The sequence below is a fragment of the Rousettus aegyptiacus genome, unplaced genomic scaffold (genome assembly GCF_014176215.1).
Source record: "Rousettus aegyptiacus isolate mRouAeg1 unplaced genomic scaffold, mRouAeg1.p scaffold_m13_p_7, whole genome shotgun sequence".
Classification (NCBI taxonomy): domain Eukaryota; kingdom Metazoa; phylum Chordata; class Mammalia; order Chiroptera; family Pteropodidae; genus Rousettus; species Rousettus aegyptiacus.
Window position 1 is genome coordinate 88,342,097 of NW_023416310.1, and position 12,472 is coordinate 88,354,568.

The following is a 12,472-nucleotide window of genomic DNA, read 5'->3' on the forward strand; positions in this document are numbered from 1 at the left end:
GAGAGGAATTGGATCAGGTGATCTTTCAGACTCTTCTAATTCAGGAACTGGCCTAAAAATCAGTAAGTAAACTGCATAAACTAATTCATATTAGGCCAAGAACGATCCTCCCTTGGCCCTGATGTTTGCATTTTCAAAGAGGAAATACCCAAGGAACCAAAAAGCAACTATTCATTAACTGAGGCAATTAAAGACTTCAGGCAAGAGGAACTATGCCATCGCTTACATTACATGTAATGCCCATCCCATCTTTCCTGCTCTTTGCCAGCTTTTATTTTTCATGTGTTCATTCCGTTTATTGTTCAGCTGAAGATTCTACCAACCATATGCTCAAATCCAGGCTATATGAAAGAGCGTTTTTAAATGTAAGAATCCAAAATGCCAAAATTAAAAACAAACCTAGCAAAGGAAGGGGACAGAAGACCTCGCTGTGAGTCCATATGAAGAGAAAGCTCTGAGTAAATACTGCCAATCACAGCGTTACTCATTTCCTGGCACCTGTTTTCATCCTAATATCCAAATGACACTGGAAATGGGCAAGTTTATACTTCCCCCAGTACAGTCAACAAAGTAGAAATTATTGTGCTATTTTGCAGCATCATCATGAGCAGACTGGAAAGCCTGGATGGAGCAGTCGAAAACTTGTGAATAACCCTGTTCTGAGACAAAGAAAAAATGTGCTTTCATTGTAATGTACACCTAAAGCACTGCTCTTTCACAGTTTATTAGGATAAATTGACCTACTCCAATTGTCTCTTGATTAAACTCAAATTTTAGCAGAATCATTTCTACAGTAAATCAAATCTATAGTATTTAAGAGCTTAAGCTTGAGCATAAGGCAAACCTGGATTTGAATTTGCACCGTCCTTTATTAGCTGTGTATCCCCACAACTAACTTTTCAGTTCCCTTCTCTGTCAAACAATGGAGGCAGGATGGTATTAAAAGAAATTCTACTAAGTAAACTAAAGTTCTTATTGGCTGTATTCAACAATTCATAAATCAGGCAGCATCTAATCTGGCCGATAGAAGTGTCAGGGAGCTGTACAAAATGGAAGATTTTTCCAAGCAGAAGGGAGCTGGAACAAGGAAGTTACACTAGGCAACCCTCCCCCCCGCCCCAAAACAAAACAAAACATGGATTGGTTATTTCAAGGCCACTTTCCTTTTAGGGATAGCAGGGGTCTGTTGGGTAGATTACCTCACTAATGCTGATCAGGTGATTCCTGTTTGACTGGTTTAAGATTCTATGTCTGGGAGAGCCAAAACTAATTAAACCTTGATTTGGTGATGTGGGGCTTAGTGTAAGCCACTCCATTTGGAGCCTTTTGTCTCATTTTTGGCAATGGATAATAACTTGACAATACTATTTCATAGACCGATTGTGACGATCAAGTAGGATGTTGCATTTAGAGCAGCAGCCTGTTTAATGACAATAATAATTTGGTATTTTAAAGTTGGTTTTGGTGCCTTCTAAAGTTTCAACATTTTATTCTTCTTTTACAATAATTTATTTAAAAATGATAAGCCCTAGAGCTTGATAGACCAACTAATCTGAATGTTTCCGCTTGATCAAAAGGGCCAAGTGACATTTTTTTGACATCATGAAGTTAATGGTAATTCTTAAACTAGCTTTTACTTTATCTGCTTCCCAGATCAATTCTCATCCTTTGTTGCCCTCTAGTAAATTTTGTGTGGTTAGGTAGCAGTTAAATTTATTAGTCCTGGGAACAGAGCTAAATTCAAATACAGGTCCGCGCACACCCTGACTATATAACCCTAACAATTTTATTTTACTAATTCATGCCTCGCTTTCCTCATCTGTAAAATAATGAATAAAAGACCAATTGGCCAAGACGGTCACAAGCTCTGGAAGGAGACAGACAATGAACAGTCGTCATGATGTGAGATCTGGTGAGGGATGGCCCGGCCGCTATGAGAGCAAGTGTGTAACAGGCGAGAGTGTCATTTTGAGAGCGAATGCGGTAGTAGATCCTGAGTGTCGGACTTGGAAGCTTGTTTCCACCACTTCTTGCTTGTGTAACTCGAGCAGGGCGCTCCAACTTTCTATCCCTCAGTGTCCTCGTCTCTGAAATGGGAACCCCACAGAATTGGTATGAGGATTAAGTAAGTCGAAACATTTAGAACTGAGTTTGCCACTTAGCTATAAATAACAATTATTTGGATTTTATGAAACCATATGCCATCTTGTTGATTTAAAGGGAAAAAAGGTCTATGCTACTTTTCCAAAATACATGCAAAACATCTGACTTAGATCTCTTACCAGATTCTCAAAATCCTATAGCCTACTTCTCACCAAATATTTCCATTCGCATGTCTGGCATTCTAGCTTAGATGCTCCAACTTGTCTTACGTTTAAGACCTGTAGTTCTAGAGATTTCTCTACCTCAGCGAGTGGTAACTCTATCTACCCGGTACTCAAGCTAAAAACTTGGCAACCCTCCTAGACTTTCCCTTCCTTCTCATTCTTACTTTCCATGGCTAAACAGTCACTGGATTCTGTCATATTTTATCTCTTAAATACCACATTCACCCATCTGCATTTGAAAGAGTGAGTCCCAGAAGGGCAGGAACCTCAGTTCTTTCATGTGTGCTAGAGCTGCAGGTAACAACAAGCAGACCTACTGGGCCCGAGCCATCAGAACTTACAGCTAACAGGTGAGATGGATATTTAGTGAACAATGGGAGGTATTTCTCACTTAACTATAAGTCGTGATAAGTGCTATGGAAGAAAAGTACAGAATGTAAAGACTTAAATTTAAAAACCTGAGGCCCTGACTGAACTAGAGAGAGTTGGTGGCAGAGTCTGGAACAAACCAAAGGCCTCCCGAGCTCTTGAATTGGAGACGTTTACCCCTGTCAGCCTTTTATTATCCAGACCAAAGCATGTCCCTGGCCACAAAGGAGACTGTTGGTGGGAGGTCTCTTGAAAGACCATGTTCTCATTATTGTGGTAGCAGGTCAACTTAATGGCTGTTGTCAAAATTGGAGGGTGAGTTAACATCGATCATGGTGACATTCGATGTCCATAGACTCACTAAATTCTGTTGATTTTATTTCCTAAACACTTCTTGAACCCATCCATTTCTCTCCATTCTTGTGGCCAAGGTAGCATTATTTCTCATCAAATTATTGCCATAGCCTCCTCCTCATAGCCCAACATCCTTTTTAAAGTCCCCAATACCTGCATGCTATGTTTATTTATTATTATTATTTATTTTTTTAAATGAGCATTTGACTGTGTTCCTCAGTGGCTTAAGAAAAATCTAATATCCTTGACCATACTGACATGTGCCTGCATCCAAAGTCCTGGCTTTATAGCTGCCTTTCTCCATCTTGCTGCTTCTTCAGCCACAGGTGACAGTTGGCCTTCTTCCACTCACTTTGGACCTTTACATATGATGTTACTTCTACCTGGGAAACTCTCGCCCGAGCCCCCTTACTTGAAGCCTTGTCTTGCACAAACAGCATTTCTTCACAGGGGCGTTCGACAGCCAGTCCCCAGCTCTCACCACACATACTCCCCCAAAGATTCTCAATTTCAGTGTGCAAAAGCAGGAGCTAAGGAGTTTGTTAAAAATGTAGCTTCACCAGGCCGTTCTCAAAGTATATATCGGTTGATCTAGGCATTTTGCATTTTTACTAATACGTAGCCCCAGGGGTTACTGACCAGGTGGCTCTCAGACCCATCAAGACATCTTCGTGATGGTAGCTCCTTGTGCTGTGTGGTGTCAGAGCGCCTTTTTAAACTTCTCCATGGAATTCTGTATTTAAAAAAAAAATATTCCTTTTACATCTGTAGTCCCTGCTAGTTTAGGACAGGGTCCTTGTCTGTGTCGTTCAGCCATAATCCATAGCAGAGTGAGTCCTCTGTAAATACTTGTTAAATTAATGATAATTCCTTACCTTCGTAGAACACAATAACTCACGAAGAGCATTCACCACATGTAAATCAGGAAAACAGGGGCCTGGGAACAGAGGCTGCATCCCACTGCTTGTGGGCACCGTGCTTGAAATCCTGGGAGGCCCCTGGCTCCTGAAGGATGGCTAATCTGCTTGTTAAAGCTCATTTATTTCAGCTGCCTCCACACAGGTCTCTTCCTTCTCCTCCGCACGCTCTGGTGACACTTAAGCCTTAATTGAACAGTGAGGTTTCTGCCACCTTCCAGCGGCTCTGCTGATGAGCTGTCAAAATAGAAAACACCAGGGACAAAACGCCGCCACCAGTGAAAAGACGAGAGGCTCTCGGTGATCTAAGCTGTCCACCACAGCTCTGTGCTCCGAGGCGCCAAACTTTAGGGGTAAAGGGAAATGATGAGGAAGTTGAATCAGTATTCGAGAGGCATCGTTCCCTTCTCCACAGAAGCATTTAGCTAGGAAAGGGCGGAGGAAAGCTACATAAGGTCTCAAACCTGCCTCAGGTTAGCAGGGAGCAGCAATTCTCCCCGGTCACACTCTGGTCACTGTGATGTGGTAGAAAGTTTAAAAAGCTCAGAAAGACCTGAGATAAACCCTGAGTGAATCAAGGTGTGTGGCAGTGGGCTGTTAAGTGGAGAGTTGACATTATCAAAAATGCAAGTTCCTGAGCCCACCCCTAAAGCTTGTGATCTGGCGGATCGTGGGTTGACCTAAAAAATTCCATTTTCAACAAGGACCTCTCCTAGTAATTTGAATGTCAGTGATTCTCAGATCGCTCCGTGAAATACTGATATTTTTGCACAGACATGTTAGGTGCTGTCTCTGATCCTCAGTTTCCTCAACTGCAAAACGGAGCTGAAAACTCCAGCCTGACCTACTTCACAGGGTTGTTCCAGGAGATGGCGAATTTTTTGAAAGTTGTAAAGTGATAAACATCTAGAGATTGTTACTTGCATTTTTGATAAGAGTTAATAATTATTTCTAGGAAACATGAATTGTAATAGATGCTTTCTAAATATAATAATGTAACCCAAAGGAATAAGCTTAGCAAATTGGAGTTTAAAGATCTATTTAGTTTATGAGGGATAGGACAGACCTGTCTTGATTTATGCTCTGTCCCCAGTGCCTTATTTGAAGTAGATACTAAAAAGTACCATTAACTGAGAAAAGGAAATGCTAGCTCTTTGATAACTAGCAGTTGACTTACCCCTCGACTTCCACCTGAGGTTTGCTCACTTCCGCTGCCAGCACAGGGTCAGTCCCAAATGTGCAAAGCACCAGGGACCTCCAGGAACACCGACTTTACTGACACACGGCCTCTCTTTACTGGGCACCGGCCTCCTGCTTAGCATTGTTCTAGGCTGTGGGGTCACCTGTGCTTTGAATTTGTCTTCTGGAAATGATCATAAGACAGAGCCACAATTTGGGGACAGAGGAGGCTTTCTCTCCAGTCTTCTTGTTGTGTGACCTAATCGAATGTCTCCTTGCAAACATCTTGCTCCTTCACAGAAAGGTGCAGCGGGATCCCTAGCTGTGTGGCAGAGATAAAGACCCCATGTCCTCTGAGGTTAGCGGTCTCCCTTCCCCCAGGCCTCCCTTTCACACTTAACTGCGCTCTGGCACTTGATCGGTCCCGAGCACAGACGGAATTTTGCAAACCTGCTTTGTGTTCAATAAAAGGCAATGTGCCAGGTAGAAAACACAGAGAAAGAACAGGTGGGCGGTTTCAGTCTGCAGGGGCAGAGCAGGGAGACCTGCTGACTGCAGCAAGGGTGGCTAAATCGCCATGGCAACGAGCAAGCGGATCGCTTCTGCACCATCACCCACTCCATAGCCACAGCCTTCATGAAGACAAAGGGAACACGAGTCCCTCCTGAGGGCTTTGATACTAACACGAGGGCTGTTTTCTCTACAAAATGCCTAAATTTCTGGTCTATTTTAGAGTTTTGTCATTCTCTCTCAGATTTCTTTGAAATCTCAAGGAACGAATTAAACTGCAGATAATTCTTTTGTAATAAAGGGTAATATTTTCCTTTTCAAGCCCTATAGAACTGTCTCTACTTATATATTTGATAAATATTTACTGAGTGTAAAATTAATAAGAGACATTCTATCTTCCAGAGCTAACAGTCTAGAAGGAAAATAAGACATGAGCAGAAATTGCTGTAATTCACAAAAGAGTATGCCCTGGAAAGTTTCTTTGCACTCACAGATTTCATACTCATTATTTCAGCAACTCAAAAGTTATTGCAATGGCCCATGGCATGATAGAATCTGAGATGATTGAATTCCCTGTGGGGTGCGGCTGGCATGTGATTCATCAGCATGAATCACATCACTGATAAATGAACCAAGCTGTCCTTCCCCCACCTCAGCATACCATTGTTGCTTTCTATTCCTTGGTATCTATATAGCTACTATCTATAAACATCTACAGTATTTAAAAAATACTTTAATTTTAAAATTCTGACATTTATGTGGAAAGTGATGTGATGATATTCTTGGAGATATCACGGTCTTTGAAATGTCGAGGAATTTGTTCCAGCGATACAGGGTATTGGATATTTAAGAAAGGAAGGAGTTCATTGGGTAGGAGAAGGTGGATGTTTTGAGAGGTGCTGTATGGAGTGAGTGGCATTGAAATTAGCTTTGAAGGGTCTGGACATAGGACATGGTAAGGGCAGGAGTTTTGCTATTGCGAGGAAGGTCATAAAATGGGAAGAGATTGAATCAACAAGGAAATACTACTACATACCTATTGAAATAGCTAAGATACAAAAAAGGTGATATAAAACGCTGACCAGGATGTAAAACTCTCCTTCATCACTAGTGGAGATGCAAAATGTTACTGGAAAAAAGTTTGTTATTTTCTTCCACAGATAAGAAGAGTCACAGTTCTAGGTATTAGATGTTTAAAGCAGCTTTAGTCATAGTCACCAGTAAGTGGAAGCCACCAAGGTGTCCTTCAGTAGGCGAGTGGGTAAACAAGGCGTGGTGCATTCACACAGCGGAATATTATTTAGCAATAAAAAGAGATGAGCTACTAAGCCACAAAAAGACAAGGAGGAACATTACATACAAATTGCTGAGTAAAAGCAGCCATATGGAAGAACTATTGACTTTATAATTTTCATTATATGACATTCTGGGAGAAGGTTAAACTGTAGATAGAGGTAGTGAAAGGTCAGAGGTCCCCAGGCTTTCAGGGGGAAGGGACAGACTTGAATAGGTGAAACACAGGGAAAATTGTCACAGCCAAGAGGAGTCTGAGAAAATATGAGATGTATTTCATTCCACGGGCCATTGCAATAACTTTTGAGTTGCTGAATTAATGAGTATTAAATCTGGGAGTGCAAAGGAACTTTCCAGGGCATACTCTTTTTTGAATGCTCATGTCTTGTTTTCCTTCTACACTGTTAGCTCTTGAAGACAGAATGTCTTTTCTTAATTTTACATTCAGTAAATATTTATCAAATACATAAGTAGAAACAGTTTTATGGGTTTAAAAAGGAAAAGATTTCAAATAAATGTATTGCGATATCCTGGATGGGTTCCTAGGGAGAAGGACATTAGGTAAAAACTAAACAAATCTGAATAACATATGGACATTAATTAATAATAATGTGTCAGTATTGGTTCATTAGTTGTAACTAATGTGCCATTGTAATGTAGGATGTTAGTAACAGGAGAACAGGGTGTGTGTGTGTGTGTGTGTGTGTGTGTGTGTGTGTGTCAGAGAGAGAGAGAGAGAGAGAGAGAAGGGTAGTATATGAGAACTCCCTGTACTATCTTTTTTTCTGTAAATCTAAAATTGTTCTAAAAAAAGTTAAATCTACTTTAAAAAAATAAACTAAGAAAAGGGCGGTGGGGAGGAGTGTCTAGGGAATAGTAAATACCGTAAATAGTGGATAGTGGAGCTGGGCTGGGACAGGGACCGTGTGTGTGGTACAGCGGTGGGAAATCAGGGGCATAGCATGGAAGGCATTAAGTGACAAACAGTAGAGGTTAGCCGCACCCAAACCATTCACAGCCCGTTTTTCCTTTGCCTACTTTTACCGTAGAAGCTAGAAAAATGAAAATTTCCCTGCATTAAGGAATGACTAAATGGCAGTTATAATGAGAAGGCTCCTAAGAAAAAGAGAAAGCTTCTGTTTTCCTGAAAAATAGGTTAGGAGTCACTATTACTACCGCTTCCACCTTACCCGCCTTGAGTACACGCATGCTGCCTGGCCGTACGGTCACGTCGTCTTAGAGCCTGGCCGTATGGTCACGTGGTCTTAGAGATGTGAGGCTCCAAGGCAACACGGGAAGGGTAATGAGGACTGAGGTCGGAGGAGGTTCTGTCTTTGATACATCTTTTAGCACCGACTGGATCAAGCCGGATGCCCTCCAGGTTTCTTCTTACATGGCCTAATCGAGTGTCTTCCTCATGTAACTGATGCTGAGTCTGAAGCTGTCCCTAACAGATGACTCCGAAGGCGAGAGTCTAGGGAGACAGTGGGGAGCTCACCTGAGCATTGTACTCACTCCCTCGGCCACGCATTCGTCGTCATTCGCCATCGAGGCATTGAGGTTTCCCAGTTCAGCCAGTGTACGAGCGGTCGACTATGTGCTCGGCATGGTTCTAGGTTCCTGGGCATGCTAGGAGACTAAGCAGGTTTCCTGTTCTCGTCAGGCTTACGTAATCTGGGGAGACAGATGACTCCATCCGCTGAGCGGTCGTAAATGCGGAGAAGAGACGTGAAGCAGGGGGTGTGTTTCAGATGGGCTGGTTAGGGACGTCCTCGCTGCTGTGTCCGCATTTGACAAGAAACCTAAACGAATCGGAGAGAACACGATCTGCGTGCCTAGGGAGGCAGAGGGGACGGCGAGGGCGAAGGCCTCAGTGCGTGCGATCATTGCAGTGTTTGAGGAACAGCGAAGGGGCAGTGGGCTCAGATCAGAGGGGAGTGAGAGGGCAGTTGGCAGGATGTAATGTCAGACCAAAAAAAAAAAAAAATGGGACCCGCTCATAGAGGGCCTTACACAGGCCATGGTGAGGACTCTGACTTTTACTCTGAGTGAGCTACAAAGCCATTGGGTGGTTTTTAGAAATGAATTCCTTGGAAAGAACTGATGTGTTAACAAAATAGACAAAGGAACGCCAGTTAGGGCTTGCCACGGCAGTAACTCAGGCAACAGGTAATGGTAATTTCAACAAGAGCGATGGCGAAGGTAAGAAGCAGCAGTCAGAGTCTAGGAAAATTGTTTCTGTGTCTATTTCATCTTGTAAACCCAATTGCAAGGTCAGAATGGACAAGGAACCTATCTTAAATTTCTTTCACATCTTCCCTAGTCCTGACACGTTATGTATGGTCATTAACTACAGGTTCGATCATGGAGTAAAATCCTGCACAGTTCTTAAGGGGAAAAATATGGAGGAGAGGGGAAGGGGGAGGTTGGCTTGAAGGATGCTGAGGATGGAGGATATAGGCATTGCTTTATTCTTCCTTTGAGCCCATCTGGCCAACCATTCAGAAAAAGCCTCTGCATCCTGAGTATAGCTCAGCTAGAATTGACTCTGCACATTCCTGAAAACTGTGCCTGCAAGAGGTGGGTGCCATCTCTAAGGCTAAGTGGAAGCAGTGTGGAAAAATCTTGTTGGAGGTGTGTCAGCAGATACAATTCCCCAGCCCTCGGTGATTCGTGATTGCTTAAAAATGCAGCTGAGAAAACATAGGATCAATTTCCTGTGAGTGTGATTCATGAGGGTTAGTTGGGGCAATCAACAAGTTATTCTGCAAGGCTTGTTCTCAGGCACAACTCTAATTTTGTTTAATGAGAGTTTTTCTGAAGGCCCTTGGAACATGATCTTCTATTATGTAGATAATCAGCAGAACCTGCTTATCCCTTAATGCAAGCAGCTGAGACCAAGAGCCATAACAGCCAAGATAAAATCATAGCTTTACTATATAGTGCATTAACTGGATAGAAACTGCATCCTGAGGTCATAAGCAGTTATTAGCCAGTTAATGACAACTGCAGTCAAATCATTACATTTACATTTGATGAATAGGAATGAGGCCTTCTTTGCCTTTTTAGCACTTAAGACTACTTACTACAGAGTTTTGATATCCTGAGCAGTAGAATTTCCAAAATTAAAAAGACTAATCATTCCCCCATTTACCTCGAAGAAACACAGTAAATGAATATAAGTAAAAAAATTATGTAAGTTTTCCTAGTCTATTCTGCCTTACCAATAGTGCTTACATCTCATTGGAGATGAGACTGAGACCAGAACCAACCTCCTGAATACGCAGTCATGCAACTCTGGGTCATTTAATACTTCCACACTTCATTTTCTTACCTGTTATGTAAGGAGATTGGACTGGCTCATCTCCAAGCTCTTTCTTAGAGATCTTCCATGCTGTGGCAGTAAGACTTCATTCTGAATGACAGTAACAAATTAACACTTAGCCTTTGTATGTTCTCTCCTGTGCTATTTTTTTTAAATAAATATTTCATATATAGTCCTATTTTATTAAATGATCCCTGAAATTGAGAAATGTAAAATGCTGGTTAAATTTAGCAATAATCCTTCTCCTCCAGTGGTAGACACAAATTAATCCACAATATATTGTTTTGGGTGGATTTAACACCCAAGGATAGGTACTTTGAACCTGTTTCCCAGTTTATTTGACTAAGGGCTTCTGCTTTAATTGGAGCTATTTGGACTAGGACATAATATTTGCTCAGGCAAGCTTCCTGAGAAGTAAAGAAAACAAAATGTGATCCACAAACATCATTGAAAGTTACACATGTTCAGCAGTCTTCTGTTTAAAAAAGAAATTAGTGAACTTGAAAATTCTCTTCCCTCATCATAGTTATTAGCCCAAATTTGAATTTGTCTGCATAGGCTATGTGCTTGGGTGTAGAAGAGGTGTATGACTCTGGGATACAGTTTTACATATATACGACAGCTAATAGGCATTGCTAAGGTTCATTTATCACTGTGTGTCCAGGACTCAATAAGTTATTGATGGAATAAGTACAATAGGAAAAGAATGGCAATGTGATCATTGTCCTCAGGATTCTGAGGTTTAGTTGACACCGTAAGACTAAGTAATTAGAGGAAAATGGAAGTGCACGTAACCCATACTCGTTTGTTGAGTTCTGACAATAAATGCTACTAGGGTCACCTGCACAGGTGGGAGAGTTAGGGAAGGCTTCCTGGGTGTCAGGGGACTGTAAAGAAGGCAGGAGTCTTGAGATAGTGATGAGGAAAGGAAGGACCTCTAGATACAGGAAAACTTCATCTTCAGATGTATACTTTAAGCTCTTTAAAGAAATGGCTCTTTATAAAACAGTTACATTGACAATCATTTCCCCAATTACTTCCTGTTCTTTCTCGAATGGAAAGAAACAGGATTACATCGATGGTGCCAGTTCTCGTGGCCTGCTCACTCAGTACAAGTACCGCAATTGTAAGGCGCCCCTTCCCCCAGTGTCCCGCCTCGCTCAAAATGCCAGCGGAGACGGCTCTAGAAGCTGTGCATTTCCTTCCCCCGTCCTCACCCTGAATTGCCTCACTTCCTCTTCCTATTTGGCCTTCTCCTACCTCAAAGTTGGTGACATTATCACCTAGGTAGACCGTGGGGACCGGGGAGAAGGGGTGAGATGCTGAGAACAGTATTCTAATTCAATGTAGAAGAACTCCTGCCTTATGACTAACGTTTATTGACTGGTTAACGGAAGTGGAATTATAACCCTATTTCCGTGGTTTCGCTGTAGGAGCTGCTGAGCGTGTGTGAGATGCTCACGCAATTATGCAACGTTTAGGGGTAGACATGGGAGATCACATGCATGGGTCAAGCCAATTTCCCCGAGGTTAAGGAAGTCTTCGTTGTATAGGTTAGCCCAGCTTAGTATCGTAGTTGAAAATTGTGGTTAGCTTGGAGACAAGGAAACTTAAGACATGTTATCATCTGTCTGAGCTCCACTGCGCTGATCAGGGACATGTCAGTGCCCATCTCCCAGGGCGGGCGGGCGGTGTCTGTGACGATAATGCAGGAAAAGCACCGTGCAGAGCACCTGGCACATAGTCCTTCGTTAAGTGTTAGCTGCTGCTGTTAGCGATGGTGGTGGGTGTTAGCCTTGTGCAGGAAAATGCCACAAAATTCCCTGCTCTGAGTCAGCCTCCTCAATTACTGCGTGGAACTGGGTTAACGGCTATCTATGTGAACACAATTTTTAAAAACTGGAAAATGGGTGCCAGAAGAGTATTTTCTTTTGTGGTGCCTCATAGATCTGTTTAGAACCTGAAATGAAATAATGAACATAACTGTGCTTCGTAAACTCTGAAGTACCCTGGAACTGTTGTTGCTTTGCCCTTAGCCGTACATCCCACTGGGCCTGGACCCGCCCAGCCTTGGCTGCTTCTCCGTGAGCATCTCCTGTGCCTCCTTCCTGGAGGGTTGCCACTGCCCAGGGTCCCGGGAGCTCAACATGAAATGACTGATTAAAAGTGCCCGGTGGTTTGTTTGGCAGACCACATGC

General features: G+C 42.5%; 1 long non-coding RNA gene across 2 annotated transcripts in view; it reads right to left on the reverse strand.

Moving 5' to 3' along the window:
* Positions 1-384: 384 nt before the first annotated feature.
* LOC118605107 overlaps positions 385-12,472 on the reverse strand; it is a 46,306-nt gene continuing 34,218 nt past the window's right edge. Inside the window, exons 4-8 of one of the 2 annotated variants that reach the window (XR_004951916.1) lie at positions 10,284-10,364; positions 8,140-8,751; positions 3,926-4,204; positions 3,690-3,783; positions 385-2,087 (exon numbers count right to left, since the gene is read on the reverse strand). This is a non-coding gene — a long non-coding RNA (uncharacterized LOC118605107). Of the gene's footprint in view, positions 2,088-3,689; positions 4,205-8,139; positions 8,752-10,283; positions 10,365-12,472 lie in introns of both variants that reach the window. The other variant, XR_004951915.1, reaches the window with a different exon arrangement.